Source organism: Tripterygium wilfordii, chromosome 2 (genome assembly GCF_013401445.1).
Source record: "Tripterygium wilfordii isolate XIE 37 chromosome 2, ASM1340144v1, whole genome shotgun sequence".
Taxonomy (NCBI): Eukaryota; Viridiplantae; Streptophyta; class Magnoliopsida; order Celastrales; family Celastraceae; genus Tripterygium; species Tripterygium wilfordii.
Genome location: NC_052233.1, coordinates 6,167,618 through 6,185,869, shown reverse-complemented (window position 1 = coordinate 6,185,869; position 18,252 = coordinate 6,167,618). Strand labels below are relative to the sequence as shown.

The 18,252-nt window shown below is 38.8% G+C and overlaps 1 non-coding gene across 1 annotated transcript; it reads right to left on the bottom strand.

The window, feature by feature from the left end:
- Nucleotides 1-17,799: 17,799 nt before the first annotated feature.
- LOC119983972 lies at nt 17,800-17,906 on the bottom strand. The gene has a single exon (XR_005464815.1). It is a non-coding gene; the product is annotated as a small nucleolar RNA R71 (small nucleolar RNA).
- Between the last annotated feature and the right edge of the window lie 346 nt (nt 17,907-18,252).

Genomic DNA, 18,252 nt, shown 5'->3' with positions numbered 1-18,252 from the left:
AGACGTGCCAATTGAAGTTTTATATGCAGTGCAATATGCCCAAAGAGCATCATTCAATTTTATACTCCAATCAGTTCTTTGATATTCACTAGCTTCTTCAAAATTCTTTTAATTTCTCGGTTAGAAATCTCAGCTTGTCCACTGGTTTGAGGATGGTAAGCAGTGGCAATCTTATGCGTGTTATTGTACTTGGCAAGAAGTGGAGACACACTTTTGTTCAGAAAACGCTTTCCTTCATCACTGATTATAGCACGTGGAGTGTCATATCTGGGAAATATTACACCCTGAAGTAATAGGATTACCACCTCACTTTTGTTGGTTGGACTTGCAACAGCTTCAACCCATTTGGACACGTAGTCCATTGCCACCAGTATTTATTCATTTCCATGAGACTTGGGAAATGGCCCCATGAAATCTATTCCCCAAACATCAAAGATTTCAACCACCTGAATATTGTTGAGTGGCATTTCATTCCTGTGAGAAATATTGCCAAGTTTTTGACAATTTTCACAGGTGGAGCAGAAAATGTAGGCATCCTTGTGAAGAGTTGGCCAATAGAAACTTGATTGTAAAATCTTTGCAGAAGTTCTCTAGGTACCAAAGTGACCACCACAAGCGAATGTATGGCAGAATTGTAAAATACTCCGTTGTTCTTCCTGTGGCACACACCTCCGAATGATTTGATCAGTACAATGCTTGTATAAGTAAGGCTCGTCCCAGAAATAATGGTTGGTTGTAGAGAAAAATTTCTTCCGTTGTTAAGTGAGTCCAGTTTTTTGGAATAACACCTTTTGCAAGGTAATTGGCAATATCAGCATACCAAGGTATCTCAATTTGTATAGAGAAAAGTTGTTCATCCGAAAAAGTTTCATTCAATGGAAGCTCCGTCTTCTCACCATCGTTTGCTTGAACAATAAGAGAAAGATGATCTGCTACAACATTTTCTGCTTCTTTTTTATCTCTTATCTCCAAATCAAATTTTTGGAGTAATAACACCCAACGAATCAATCTCGGCTTTGAATCTTTCTTAGACAGTAAATATTTGAGAGCCGTATGATCGCTATAGAAAATCACCGTAGATCCAATCAGGTATGATCGGAATTTCTCCAATGTAAAAACTACCGCCAGCAGTTCTTTTTCTGTTGTTGAGTAATTAAGTTGGGCATCAGTGAGAGTACGACTTGCATAATAAATGACATGTGGTAGCATGTAGACTCTTTGCCCCAACACTGCTCCAATTGCGTTGTCACTGGCATCACACATGAGCTCGAATGGTAAACTCCAATCTGGTGCCATCATGATAGGTGCAGATGTAAGCAATTGCTTCAATTTGCTGAATGCTTGCAAACACTCGTCATCAAAGTGGAAAGTGACATCCTTGGAGATCAAATTGCACAATGGCCTGGAAATCGTCAAGAAGTCTTTGATGCAACGACGATAGAACCCTGCATGTCCAAGAAAAGATCGCACACCTCTTACAGAAGTGGGAGGTGGCAATCTAGAAATAACTTTAATTTTTGCTTTGTCAACGGCAATCCCCTTCTTGGAAATAAGATGACCAAGAACAATACCTTCGCGAATCATAAAATGATATTTCTCCCAATTAAGTACCAAATTAGTCTTCTGGCATCTCTCCAGAACCAGTGCAAGATTGCACAGGTAGGTATCGAAAGATGATCCGAACACGGAGAAATCATCCATAAATACTTCAATGATGTGGCCCATCATGTCAGAGAATATACTTGTCATGCACTGTTGAAACGTAGCTTTTGCATTGCAAAGCCCAAATGACATTCTTCTGTATGCAAATGTCCCAGAAGAACATGTGAAAGTTGTTTCCTCTTGATCCTCTGGTGCGATCACAACTTGATTATAGCCAGAGTAGCCATCAAGAAAGCAATAATGGGAATGGCTTGCCAGTCTTTCCAGCACCTGATCAAGAAATGGTAAAGGAAAGTGATCCTTTCTTGTGGCAGAATTCAGCTTCCGATAATCAATACAAACACGCCACCCTATCTGTTTTCTTGTTGGAATGAGCTCATTGTTCTCATTATAAGCACCGTGATTCTCGATTTCTTGGGAACCACTTGAACAGGACTGACCCATTGGCTGTCGAAAATAGGATAGATGACTCCTACATCCAACAACTTCAATATTTTAGATCGAACTACCTCCTTCATCGATGGATTGAGGTGTCTTTGTGCTTCGCGTGAGGATTTTGAATCATCTTCCAGTAAAATTCGATGCATGGACATAGTAGGACTTATGCCTTTGATGTCAGCAATGGACCACCCAATAACACTGTGGTATTGTCGTAGCACCCGCAAGAGACTTTGTTCCTCCAAATCAGTGAGATTAGTGGCTACAATGACAGGTAACGCTTCTTCAGCACCAAGATAAACATATTTCAAATGCTCTGAAAGTTGCTTCAAATCTAACTTTGGTGGAAATTCAATAGAATGACCCACTTTTGGAAGTGGAGGACCGAGAGCTTCAAATGTACGGATCCACCTATGATTTACTAGTTGTTGTGCTTGCAAGTATACATAAAATTCTGCAACTTCACCATCTTCTTCAACTTGCAGTTTAGGAAACGCAAGGCAAGTTGCCAAATGGTCAGTAGATTGATGCTCTAAAATTGAATTATAAATTGAGCCATCAAAAGCTTCAATGCTAAAACACTTTCCTGTGTCAGAAGGGTGTCTAGTAGCTTCAAATAGATTAAATTCCACCGTTTGTCCTTGCACAATCATGGACAAACAACCATTTTGTACATCCACAATAGTTCCTGCAGTGGCTAAGAAAGGCCTCCCTAAAATGATGGGTATGTTTTTGTCTTCCTCCATATCAAGGATAATAAAATCTGCTGGAAGGAGAAATGTGTCAACTTTGACAAGAACATCTTCTATGATACCTCGTGGAAATTTTATTGACCGATCCGTCAATTGTAAAGTGATCGAAGTTGGTTGCAATTCCTTTTCAAGACCAAGTTGCACAAAAACTGAATATGGCATCAGATTGATGCTAGCACCTAGGTCTAGAAAAGCTTTCTCGAAAGAAACTTGCCCAACAGCACAAGGGATAGTGAAACTCTCCGGATCCTTTAGCTTTGGTGGTAGCTTCTTGTTTAGAATGGCACTGCATTGTTTGGACAACATAACCTTCTCATATGGTGCCAGTTTCTTCTTTCTGGTGCAGACATCTTTGAGAAATTTTGCATAGGAAGGAATTTGTTGAATCACGTCAAAGAGAGGAATGTTGACCTCGACTTTTCTGAATATATCCATTATTCACCGCATCTGGTTAGTCTTCTTCTCATTCACCAACCGGCTAGGGAAAGGCACATGAGACTCATTCATTTTATGCTTTGATAAGTCAACCAACTTGGGCCGAATTTCATCATCAGGCTTTTGTTCACCAGTTTTTATTTTCTTTTTGGCCTTTTCACCGTCATTCTCTAAAAATCTCACAGTTGTTCCGCATCTGGTGGTAATAGCGTTGATTTGTTCCTTGCCTTTTGGATTGACTTCTGGTTGACTCAGCAATCTGCCTAGCTCCCTTTCACTTAGTCACTCAGCAATTTGACCAACTTGAACTTCAAGTTTCTGAATAGATCCATGTATGTTGCTGAATTGTTGGTCGTACATGTTATTTTGTTCCATCGTTTTCTGGATAAAATTGTTGGTGTTGAGAGCTAGAAGAGCCATTTGCTCCTCCAAAGAAAGCGTTTTTAGTTCGATAGGGACTTGTTGTGTCATCTTCTGATTGTATTGCTTACTCTGGCCTTGTCCTCCCCAACTGAAATTTGGGTGATTTCTCCATCCTGGATTGTATGTATTTGAAAATGGATTGTTGTTGGGGTGGAAGCCACCTTGCCGCACATAATTATCTATTTCTAAGTATCTTTGAATTGCTAAAGCTAAGTATCATTTTTATAGCTCGATCGCCAAACGTATATGGTTCATCCACCTGAAACTCAAAATTTCGAACACCCAAACTATATTTAGATTTATCTTCTAAAACGAGTTCCATCTCCAATGTTACCCTTCTTCATTACCTCTACCATCAGCTCCCTTACGAACGCCCGGCGCCCGAAGACTAAGAAATGGATTCAAGAACAACAATGAGTTTGCACGCAATAACTTTGACCAAGACACTCCATCCAAACTGGGGATAAAGGATACGTGGCGCGCGAGTTTGTCCGACAAATCGTACTTCGACCGCCCAAAACCGTAAGTACTATATACAACTTAGAAAATTCCCAGACAATTTTTTCTTATCTGTTCCTCAAAATTAGCGCCCGCCGCTAACTTCCTCAAATTATCTATTTCTTCCTTAGCTTTTTCAGCCTCATCTCGCAAACGATTAACCCTCTTGGCCTTGTCATTTGCCTCCAACTCACCCTTAGTCTTAGCATCATCGCAAGCCAAAATCTTCTTGCTCGCCCCGTCAGCCGAGATCATCTCTTTAGCCTCATCAACTAAAAAATATCTCATTCGCACCATCAAATGAGATAATCTCTTTAGCCTCGTCAACCAAGTGCCTCTCGTTCGCCTCATCAACCGAGAGCCTCTCGTTCGCCTCATCAGTTAAGATCATCTCGATTGCCTTGTTAGCCAAAAACATCTCGCTGGCCTCATCAGCCAAGAGTTCTTTATTTGCCTTGTTAGCCAAGGATCTTTTGTTCACCCTCTTAGCCAACTCCTCGTTAGCCAACAACAGTCTTTTATTGACGTTGCTAGTCACAACCATATTATGGCCCGCCATTTTAGCCAACACTAACACTAAGTTTGAGCAAAGAACCTTCGACCAGATACTTCACTCAAACTGAGGGAAAAGGAATATATGTCGTACAAATATAAAGGAAGTAAGTAAGAAAACCTAAAGAGATAAAGTTATCAAGACATTTCACTACACTTTCGAACTTTGGGTTAGCATCACGTTTCATCCATTATGTTTGTATGTTTTCGATCACCCCATTCACAACCTAGTTGCACTGCATATTCGTCAACGCAAAAAGAGTAAATGATAGAAAATTGTCAAACAACTTTTTTCATTAATAAAGTTTAAGTACAAACCTAACATTGTTGTTCTAAAAGAAACAAACTGTTATTTTATTAAGTACAAAAGCCTACTTAATTAAGATCGTCTGCCCCAACATCATTACCGTCATCTTCATCGCCTTTCTTTTCATCTTCACTGCCACGACTACCGTCTCCTCCCCCATCTTTTTCACTTTCTTCTCCCTGCTCTCCTTCACCCCCAACTGTCTTGTACAAATGGCCATATCTCTGTAACATAATCTGGCAATCAACAATCTCCTCCGCAAGATTCCATTTAGTTTCCCATCCATTCTTATAATCTTACAACATCTCAAGTCTAGTATGAGCGGCTGCCACACCTCCTATAATCCTCGCTCGCTCATCAAAATTAACCTTATCCTCTACTAGGTTAGCTTCAGCAACATCAAGTTTTTTCTACATCTTGAACTTCTTTCATCTCCACCTCTTAGTCTCTCTTGCCAAAGTCTCACTCAGGACACTAAATTTAGAACTTGTCTTCGGACTGTTACTCAGAGCTTCGTCCCGTTCCCATCTCAAATCTTTAAGTTGCCCCACCATTCTATCTTGCATCACTCGCCATTGGCGGTCGGCCACTTCCAACTTCTTGGAAGCCCCAAATTCACCCATCTTTGCCTTATACTCGCCCGCCTTAGCATCTGCAATCAACGTCTTGAACTCCTCCACCTCGTGACTACCATTTCGACCCTTCGAATAGCATCCGCTGCCAATCTCTTTGAATCTGCCAACTCAAGCCGCAGAAGATCGACTTCCTTCTCTGCCACAGTCTTCTCCACCAACATCTGTCGCCGCTCCCTTTGAAGGATCACCAACTCACGCTCAAAGTAAACATGATTTTGAAAAAGTAGGAAAGAACGAAGCATCGACTGTCGTAGAACCTTTGTCAAACCCCTTCTCCGAAGACACCATGCATCCATTGAGAAAAGCAACTTATGTACATCGATAGGCAAAGATATGCGACGAACATGCGTAGAAGCTCCCACAGGAAATGTGCACTCGATCGCCAAATGACCATTATTTACTAGAGCCCGCATCTCCTCCGCTAACCAACGAGCCCTCTTGTTCGACTTAGACCATAGACCAAACTCGTTTGGATGTCAGCCATCCGGCCAGGCAAACTCGTATGGACGTCAGCCATTCGGCCAGGCAAACACGCTTGGACGTCATTTATGGTACACACCAACCAGGAAATCTCGTCTGGACGTCATTTGTCATTTATGGTACACACCCACAATTCGGCCAGGCAAACTCGACTGGACGTCATTTATGGTGCACACCCACCATCCGACCAGGCAATCTCGCCTGGACGTCATTTATGGTATAACTGACAACTTTCTGGGATGCCAATCTTGGCCGACAAACACAACATTTCTATACTTTCTAACAAACTTTTCAGGAACGATGAATGTCATACGAACTACTCTCGAAGCCGCACTTCGTTCGACTCCGAGAGTGGGGGACAAACTGTAGTGGCAAAAAAACGTCATGGATTAATTTCACAGTCAATGCATGACTCAGTCAGCACAGTTGGACGAGACGTCAGTCAACGCACAAATTGACCAACAAAATCGAACGGGTCGAACCCAAGTCGGACAAGACCATAGATGTTCAAAAGCACATAAACAACCCATATTCGGGCGTCTAAGTCCAAGTCGATCAACGACCAACGACCAAGTCGATCAATGCTCAAGTTGGTCAACCACCAAGTCAGTCAATATAATCAGAACAAGCCTAAGGCAGCCAGGCCCATGGGCGCCCAACATCTTCGGGCGGTCATCATCGGGCTACTTAACCAAAGACATCCCACGCCATCAACTATCAATGGACGACGCCCGAGTCGGTCAACGACCAACTTGATCAACGCCCAAGTTGACTAACGTCCAAGGCGATCAACACTATAGACGGCTGGCGAGCATTGGTTGTGCTCGCCTCAGGTATCAATCATCCAACTCAACTCCATTGCATATCATGCTTATAAGTTCATATTATCAATCATACAACTAAACCATGATCCCTTGCTTTGACTTGGCCACCCCATGGCAATGGTCATCTGAGACCATTGTCAGACCCAACCTTAATATGACAAATATGACCTCTAAACCAAGCACGCCGAGTCAGTCGACCTGCCACCAATGTCTGACATTGAGCCGCTCGACCTTCGTACGATCTCACTTATGGCCAACCAAAACAAGCCACGCATCCTGACACCCGACACCACCTTCCCATGATTATCCGTATTATGTACTCCATGTCAGTCTTGGTCGTCACACAACTCTATTATAAAACCCCCTTCCTCCTTCGTAAAAGGGAACTTTTTGGACCTACAACTTTCGGACCTTGAGAGCATCAGACATTCACTCTCTCATTCACTCACCCAAGGAAAGATCAGAACTTCTTCAACCATTCACCTCCGACCCTCAACCTTGGATCCTCCATCGTCGACCAACATCCAGCATATACCTTGCATCTCTACGACCCACCTCATACGATCTCCCACCTTGCATGTCATGTTGGCATTTCATACTTTACACCTTCAACGGACTCACTTGATTCCGGCATACTTGCATTACTTGATATCTACATACTCACATTCATACTTCACACCTTTCATCTCTTACTTTACATCTTTTACATACTTGCTTTACTTGACTTTCTCCGATTACTGACTTGATCGTCAAAGGCTCTTTGGCAGGTACCCCACTGGTGCCCAAGTCTTTCACCCTCAACCTCTTTTTGTTCCACAGGGCCCCGTTGTATAAGGCCTTCAAATAAATTACGTTGACTGTTCAACAATTGTAGATTCGGGCATCTACAAACGATATTTTTTTTTCTCATAACAAAATTCAAATTCAAACATGAGAAATGTATGGCCATTTTGGGCCGTTGGATTATAAATCAAAAATATTCCACATATTTTTCATAGAGAAAATTAAATATTAGTCTCCCTCATTGGAGAGTTTTGTTTCAATAAGGACACTCTTAAAAATCATATCCCATAAAGTCCATGTCATTTGAACTAATATTTCATAAAGAACAAAAAATTAAAATATATGGTTTTATTGTCTAAAATACCCTCATCTTCATCCTCAAACATGGCACACGCCTCCTGCACATTATTTATCTCTGACTTCTACTGGAAGTTTTGTCTCCGCCGCCAGAAGGTTTGTCTCCGCCCCTCATGACTTATTCAAAAGTTCTATAACATTTTTTAGTGATTTTTCATCCCTCTTTTTGTTATATTCAAACTAGATCTACTCATACTCACCACGAGGACTTGTAGATCTTGTTGTTTTCCTTCGATCTGTCATTAAATCATTATTTTTGACAATTTCTGTGGTGATCTTCGTGGTTTTTTGGTTTTGATTTGGGATCCGTAGACTGTAGGTGATTTGTTATATGTTTCGATTAATTTGATATCTATCATAATGTTATCTATCTTCTAACTATAATCTATCTTTAATGAAATGTTATTTGTCTTTAATGAAATGTTATCTGTTTGAAGTTTTAAAACAGATAACATATCAGAATAGATCCGAAATAGATATAATATCTATAGATTCAGATCCGACTTCAGAAGAAAAAAGAGTTTGAAAAAGCAATAAACCTCAAAGGTGATGCACCTTAGTACGTGGAGTTGATTGGGGGTGTTGATGATCACTGGCGAAGGTCGGATCTAGTTCTTTTTCAAACTGTGGTCATGATTTCAAGAAGCTTTTTCGGCGAATCAAGTGATAATTGATTGTCGGTGATGACTGTTCTTTGATCGGACTGACCTAGAGCTTCCTTTGGGTAGTTCATTCATTGAAAATGATGGCCAGATGGCCAACTTCCGATGGTCGGCATGAAGGAAGAAGAAGAGGGAAAATGAGAGGAGGAAGAAGCCCACGTACGTGACAGTAGGATTACCCTCAGGGTCATTTTGATAAGTTGCTAGGCCTTTTCCTTTTTTTTCTAAAGTTTTTTTTAAGGTTGTCCTTGTTGGAATATAACTTTTAATTTTTATCCTTATCATAGAAGCCATAGAAGCCCCTCTACTTTATAAAACTGGTTGATTGAGCCCTCTTACTTTTTCGGGTCATTCAAGCCCTTGTACTTTGAAGAATGAGCTCCATTAGCCCTTTACCCCTTGAGACGTTAAAATAATATGATGTGGCTAATTTTTTTCTTATGTGGCTTCTTTTGAAGAAATTAAATAATGAAGTGTTAAATATGATGTGGCATGCAATCAACAAACATAAATGAAAATGAAAACAATTTTCATCAAAATCAAAATAAGGAAAAAAAAACCTAAGCTAGAGAGTTACCAAAGAATTCCCCAAGCTCCTCACGGCCGATGCCAAGAAGTCGTCCTCACCAAGAATTCCTCAAGCTCCTCACTTTAGCCCATTCTTAAGAGTACAAGGGTTTGAATGGCCAAAAAAAAACTCAATCGATCCGTTTTGTAAAGTAGAAGGGCTTCTATCATACTTACCCAAATAAAAATATATCATTGAATTCATGAAACTAATCAAATACAAATATATTCTTTCAAAATCTTATAAAAAATTTTAAACCCCCATAATAAATTTATGGCTGGCTCTATTGTAATTTTTGTACAGCAGAGCCCAGACACTCAGAGGCCAGCCAAGGCCGGCTCAAGCACTAGACAGCTAAGGCTATCGCTTGGGGTCCAAAACTTTGAGGGCCCTAAATTTTTTTCTTCATTCTTATACACATGACAATTGTCAATTTAATAACCGAAATAATTAAAAGCCTGCATAGTTACTAATTTGATTATGTCAACAAGAACCTTTCGTTCAAAGGGTTCGTTTGTACGTACCAAAAAACATGTATACTATTGAGAAGAGACATGTGATGTAATATCTAGCTTGTCAAACAAAGACATATCGCTAAAGTTGGGGCTTGTTACTCCAAAATACGTACAATTGTAGAGAAATTAGTTAATTGTAATGCAAATTGGTCCAAGTAACCTTTCATTCAAAGGGTTCGTTTGGTTATGTGTCAGCCCAAAACTACCGCTAGTCTGGGCCTCCGGGCCGGGGGGAAGAAGGTTAAATTGGGCCAAAAAGCAACAAGAGTTCGGATTCGAATCTGCCATGCGGAGGAGGAAAACTGCACGAGGAACATTCCAATGCAAGTGACAATTTGGCATCATAAGTACTTCAAGGTTCGGTCTATCAGAGTCGGTGACTGAAACAATCAAACAAATAAACGAGAAAATAAATCTCAGTTTCATATCTAATACTTTCATTGAACCATAAATCTCAGTTTTAATGATGATACATTCATTTTAGTGAGTCTTACAGTGAGCAATTTTCGCTAACTTTTGTGCACAAGTTCAATTAATAACGTCAATGGACATTCGCTAACATTAAAAGCCAAGTCTTACCAGCTTAGGTCAGACATAAATTGCACATGCTTCAACAATGTTCAGCAAGCACTCAGAGGGGACGTGCTGAAATCAATCAACACAAATTGAATTCAAATTTCCGAAATTCGAGTCAAACTAAGTTAATTCTTCCGATAACTACTACAATCCAAGAAAATCTTCAGGTCTTAAACAATGAAATTCAAGAAAAAAAATTACAAATTATAAAGAACCTGGCAATTGAAGGTCGTTGCCTCTGATTTTGGCATTGCCCCAAGGGACAAGCTTGAGATCCATGATACAGATGAGATCATCTTCGAAGAGCTTCACCAAGTAATTGACTATAAAATTGGCACTGTACAGGCACAGGGACTCGTAATAGAGACCAAGGGAAACCTTACTGGAATCTAAGCGGAACGGTTTGGAAGCCAAAACATAAGGAGAGAAGAACATACAAAATAGAAGTGGAAGGATTGTTACTCGCAGAGAGGCCATGGATGATGCTTGTGAATTAGGGATGTCAAAGAGTGGATAGAAGCAGAGTTCAGAACTTCAGATGAGGGAAATGTGGTGATTACATTACACGTGTGTCGCGTCAAGGAAAAAAAACTCCCATCATGGGGTTCGAATCGAGACCACAAGGTAAAACTGTTTTTGATTGGGGTAATCCAATTTTTCAGGAATAAGATTTTTTTTGTCATTAATTCTTATATTTGGTTGGTGAAAATTTTGAAATCTATACTTTTTTGAACTCTTTTTAAGAGTGCTTTATACACCCCACGAGTTACTAAGTACATCCTAAAATCTTGTCAAAATATTCAATCTGTAAACACCCTACTATCCCTACAAGTTCTTAGCTTTAGCCCTATACTTCTTCTCTCCTTCTTCTTCATTTACTTTCGAAGATGACCTCCGACAACTTCGATAAAGACTCACGATGGAGACCTAGAGCAAAGTCGTCACCACCACTGCAACATGTAGTCGACTAGCCATAACTTTTTTTCTAGGGCTTCTGAACAAAGCCTTCTCTCTCTCGTCTTTAGACATGACGTCGCCATCGTCTCCAAGCTCACTCATAAGCTCTTTAATAGAGTTGTGATTGAACCCTCCTAATCCAATCTTTAGTATCTTATTCTTTATCCGGCTTTCTTTCATCTAAACATCTCGACTCCTTACTACCCTTGTGGTCTATTCAATGTGTATTTTTCTAAAATTTTTATTACGCATAGTTGAGTAAACACTCTCAATACATTGCAACACAAAATGCCCTCAATTTCATATTTCATACAACTACAAGTTTTTACGTCTTCTTTAGGCTTGCAAAAGACTTTACATTCCTTCTTCTTTTGAGTAATATGGAGAAACAACATATTCATGTGAATCTTAGTTCGCATACTTTATTATAATTGATTTTACAAGATCAAATTCTATCTTGAAAAGACTGAAAAATTGTAAAGTTTACCTTTGAGATGCTTGCTTCAATAGGGAGACTTTGAAAAACTCAAGGTAGGAACATTATGTCTCATTTGAAACTCGACCTCCAATTATTTATTTCGCTCGTATTCCATCATCCAATCAAAGTGCCTAAAGAAATCACCAATATTCAAATCACTTTTTAAGTGATCTTTGATGTCACTATTAAAATTTTCGCTCATTTGTGTGCTTCTAATGTCAAGTGTGAAAGCCTTTTTCATATAAACCCTATCTAATTTCTTCTTTAGATCATATATGCGAGTCAACCATTCATTCTTCTTTAGAGTGTACTCCTCAAGCAATTTCTTTCATATATTCTCAAATTCATCCTCATCCACATAGTTGTACATACACTTGTTGAAATCTTTCAAAAACGGAGAATTATTCTTCATATGCTACTAAGATGCTTAACCGCATTTTGTCAAATGTGCCATGTGCACAATCCATGAGATACTTGAAAACACACAATCTCCAATGCTCATGACATAGTGAATATCTATTGAGGCTTCTTATCACTATGTACATATGCAAAAGTCTCAAAAAGCCACAAGAAAGATCCAATCAACTCATCGTATAAAAGAGCAACTCCAAAAATTATAATTTACCTATGATGGTTGAACTTGATGAGGACACCTAAAGGCCATAGTTATTTATTAGTGTCGAATTTACAGCCTTGGTTTTTGTCTATATATTGTAGTGGGGACTAGTAAATCATAAAGCAATCCTACGTTTCGTTTGGCTTGATAGTTTTAGTGAGGCCCAATGGATCATAAAGTAAGCCAACATGAGACAAACTAAAGTCCATGTCCCTATGCTTGGCCTAGCAAAAACAAGCTAATAAAGTGGCTCTATTGTAGCACTAAATTTTGGATGACCCAACAAAAGAGACATTAAAACTCATTCATGCCCCAATATATTGTCACCATTACAGTTGCTCTTACTAAATTGTGTCGATTGAGTGCTTCCTTGAAGGGTTGGAATGGTTTGGACCTACATTGGCCCAAAATGGAACCCTTATGATTTGTCCAACCTTATTGGACCTCTAGTTTTCCCTTTGACCCAATCCTTCAAGAATTCAAGACTCAAATATTATTTTGGTCCTTCGTCCATTCTTAACTTTAATTTCGATTATGTAAAATATTTATTTTACAATCTAAATCAAAATTTCGAGACTTATTATTTACTTTCATAATACACTTACAAGAATTTTACATATTTTAATAAAAATAATTTTATCTTGGAGTTATTTTTAGAAAACCAAAACCCAATAAAATTATATCTATTTATTATACAAATTCTATTCTTGTAAATATCACAATAACTGTTGTGATATAATAAATTTAATCAATCTTCGTTAAATAGGACAAGTGACTAGAGGGACCCCATAGGACATACATGTCTAGGCTCCTGAAAACATTATTATTTACAGTCGAGCCCTATGACTAGAAATAATGTGTATATCCAATGTTCGTTTGACACCACTTGAACTATGGACGAACTCTCAGAGATGCATGATCCTTACATCGAGGCTTTTCCTGTCACTGGCCTGTGACAATATCCTTCACTACATATTTTTCACTCGCTTTATCAAAAAAAACCTTCGTTCTCACATCACAACCAGTTCTTATAGCATTATGTTGACGATTCATATCAATATTTTTCTCTCTTCTAACCCTCCTTATAACACACAAACAATTGGTTTGTAAACACTCCACTCTTTATTTTTTTGGTCATACTCTTTTCTCACATCAAACATCACTTTTTTTCAAATAAGCATTCCAAAATTCAAAAGTATCATTCATCGTGTCAAACTCCATACTTATTTTGGGTATACAATCTTGTAGCCTATCCACTCTTGGCCTCCCATCCATAAGATTACAATTGAAGTTATCTGTACTAGACAAATCTCTACAAAAAAGTAAAAAAAATCTGTTAAAATGGAATTAAAATTGAAGACATCAGATGGAGAATGAGAATAACCACCCAAGTGGATTGTAAGAATGATAAAACCAAGGGCGGAGCCAGGAATTTTTTCGTCCTGGGCTACCAACCATATACACAAAAAATTGTCCCATCAAGATCAATCATCAATTCAAATTCATACATAGTAGTAAGGTTCAAAGGTACATAACATATAAGAAAAAAAGAAAACAAAACACACTATTTAAGCTGCAGCCTATGATACTTTGTAGAATAAAATTCGTCTATTATTGAATCTGAATCGATATCTTCAACAAGCTCTTATTCAATGTCAATCATCATAGAATCTGCTAAAAACTCTTCTTCTATTTTATTGCGAAGAGCAATTTTAACATGTTTCATAGCTGAGAATGCTCGTTCTGTCGTGGTAGTGGAAACGGGTAGAGTCAAAACAAGATGAATCAATCTGTCAATCAAATTATAATGCTGCAACTTATTTGTTTCAACTAATCCGCGACACAATTCAATGATGGTAGACATATTTTGAAAGCTCTTATGATGGAGCACATCAATTTTATAATGATTTAGCTGACATCTCAAATAATGCATTTCCTGTTCACTGAAATCTTCTGGATAAAATTTCTTAGCAAGCTTGCAAATATCATTAACTTTGAATGATTTAAAATTGTCCTTTGGCTCTAAAGCAGAGCTAATCAGAAGGAGTTCCACTGCTCCATCACTAAATCTGGAATTCAACTCTTCCTGTTGAAAATCTATTGTTGAATTATACGCATCAAAATGATAGTGTTGGCAAACTGTCATCGATTCTTTTTGTTGGCATGAACGACCTGTAGCCCTTTTGTATGAAGCATTCATATATCGTATGTCAATGTCATTTTGTGCACGAACTGATTGCACATGTATAAGGAGATGATCAAATCCCTCTTCTCTCAAAGTGAGAAACAGTGCTTTAGTAGTTGAGACTGATAGGAATAGTATGCTGAAGGCCATTATTTTATGTAATATTCAAACTTGATTTATTTATTTGAATAAAATATATTTAGCATTCAAAATGAGAAAAGACATATTGACATCAGTGTCTTTTATTCTATATGGTATATGAATTGGTGTGTAGAGTCTAAGCTTACACACGAAAGATCAATTCATAAGTTCCTATCGAATATAAGTAAGTGATCACAGCTAAGACGGAATTGGACAAACCGTCGGCTTGACTGTGGTATAGTATTTCAGTATACCTATCTTGGTTACGGAGAGCGGCAAAGCTTGAACTTACTATACCAGTACACTTGGAGTGTATTGATCAGGACTACGTGTGAGTCAATTTTCCCAGTCTGACTATATGGAAAATTGTACACTCACACAAGACGTTATAGAATTGTTCATATTCTTAATTTATTAAAGATTATTAGTACATGTGCATTTAATGTACGAGACTTTGATTTACTAAAGGGTGAGGTCTTTTTGTACAGGCCAACAAACACCAAGTGAGTTGGGTCACCGCATTAATTGTACGATGGAAAATAATCTGTTAATAAAATTCACGTCCAATTATGGATTGAGGATACCCTCTTGAGAATGCTTATAGGATTTGAGATTGTGTCAAAACCATGCAGGTGGATTTTAATTAATCCGACACATTCAAATAAGTTAAGCGGTAAGATCAAGGAAATATTTAAAGATGTCAATTAAATATTATATGTCGGTGGCATATTTAATTGAAGGGTATTGATAGGTATGATAATACCTATTGTTTTTGGTAGAAATATCCCCCTCTTAAGCTTTCTTTTGATAAATAATGAGTGTATTTATGTTTTGATTTGTATTTCTGATAGGTTGATTGCGGTTTGGATGAAAAGTGATGAAAAAGGGCTGAACTGAAGAAAATGTCCACCGACCTTCGTGTGTTCAAATACTTATAACTTTTTGTCACGTTATCGGAATCAAGCGAAATAAAAGGCATTGGAAACTAGACATCTCAAGCTTTCCGTAGACGCTAAAATCGTGCAAATCGGACGTCGTATGGAGATTTTGGAATCATTCCACGCCTAGGCGCAATATTTGTGCACGCCCAGTATCACTTGTGCACGCCCAGTCCAGCGAGTTGGGGCGTGAATTTGAAGTTGTGCACGCCTAGGATTGCGCCTAGGCGTGCGCCTAGGCGTGCGCCTAGGCGTGGTGCGCCTAGGCGTGAATACAACGCGCCTAGGCGCACAAGACAGTTTTTTGGTATGTTTTAATTCGCGAACTTGCCGAGCCGCAGGACACTTGGAGACCTAGAATAGAATTTCTGGGGAGCGAAAGCAGAGGGGGAGGCGACTCTTGGAGCTAGGAGGAGAGATTCTTCAGCTCAACTTGGATCTACTCAACTAATTGGGTTTATTCATGATTTTCTCATCTCTCCTTTTGTGTTTTTCTCTCATTATGTGTAACTAAACCTCTTGTGCCAAGGCTAGGTTGAAGCCTTGGGTTTGATGACTTTGTTTATGACTTGATTTACATATATATGAGTTGATTTGGGTATAAATCTTGTGTTTCTATGTTTGATTGCAATTTCTTCATGCTTGTGGTGTTTGGCCAACACTTTAGGTTTTTGGATGAAATTGTTTGGAGAATTTGCTTAGACAATAATATGTCAAGTAGATTATGCTTCTTGAAACACTTGATTATGAATGTGTCTCCCTTTAATTAGGTGACAATTTGTATGAATCCTAATCTCCATAGAACTCCATGAATTTCTATGCATGTTTAGACCATTAAGATGGCTAGAATGTATTTAGGAATATCCGACCTAGACCAATAAGATGGCTAGTAATCGATTTTAGGGAGATTTGGCTTAAGTGCGCTAAAACCGACTTAGGTACGGATTCGTTATGCCCGAATTAGCAAATATGTGTGTGAATTTGTGTCATCGCAAGTTATTTCCCAAGGGGGATTCCAAAGCTTTGGTGTTTATCTCATTTGCATTAGTTACATCCTTATTCAAAGAAAATACCAAAAATACTTTACTATTTGCTTGTTTTAGTTTAATTACCCAACCAAACAATCTTGAGTTGAACTTTACTTTTGTTTGCATTGTCCATACGTAAATACAAGTATAAATTTGGATTAGATATAACACCGTCCCTGTGGATTCGACCCTTGCTTATCATTGTGCTGTAGTCGCCGACTAGTACACTTGCTAGTAAGGTTAATTTAGACCCAACAAGTTTATGGCGCCGTTGCCGGGGACGGTTGCTTATATTTGATCCACTCTTGTTTATATACATAGATACTTACATACTTAGTTTAGTTTTTACTTACTTGACAATTAATGATCCTTATACTATTCTTTCTTGTTTGTAGTTCATGCAAGGAAGGCGTTCTCAAGATACTGAAATTCTTCCTGTTGATCTAGACTTGGAACGTACCCGAAGGAACAAGAGAGACAAGGACCTTCTTGAGGAGCAATCTTCTACTCGGTCTATCTCTCCTACATCCAGCTCTAGTTCGTCTAGTGACAAAATTTTGGGAGAACATTCTGAACAAGCAAGCATGGCTGAAAATCGTGAAGAAGTTGGCAACAATGCAAATGCTCCTGTTACCATCATGGACTACTCTATGCCACAATTCTCTACTAGACAATCTTGCATCATATTACCAACCATTCCGCCAAATCTATCTTATGAGCTTAAATGTCATGTGATTAACATGCTCCCATCATTCTCAGGAGCGGAAAATCAAGATGCTAGTGATCACATTGATAATTTTCTGGAGATTTGTGGCACTCAAAAAATTCAAGGCATATCTGAAGAGTTCATACGGTTGAAGCTATTTCCTTTTTTTCTTAAGGAAAGTGCTAAGATCTGGTTCAAGACTCTGCCACCAAATTCTATCACTTCTTGGGATCAACTTTCTGCTAAGTTTATTCAGAAGTTCTATACTCAGTCAAGGACACAGAGGCTTAGGGATCAGATTTTCCATTTCAGGCAGAACAAGGAAGAACCACTTTTTAAGGTTTGGGAGCGATATAAAACTTTATTGATTGGTTGCCCACATCATCAATTCTTGCCATGGCAGATTATATCATACTTTTACCAACATCTGGCTGATGAATGCCGCCATAGGTTAGATGCAGCTGCTGGAGGAAATATTATGGCTAAGGAACCAACTGAAGCCAATGAAATTATTGAGACTGTGGTGGCAAATTCCTCACAATGGGATAATCGTGATCTTGATGCTCCTAGACACATGGTTTATGAGGCTAGTGGTTCAAATACAGAGATGGCATCTGTGGCTAGGAAATTGGATGCGGTAGTGACTTTGCTGAGCAGAAATTTGGATCCTTGCGGCATTTGTGGAGGCACCGATCATCCTACTCATGTATGTTCTAGAAGTGGGACATTTCCTGAA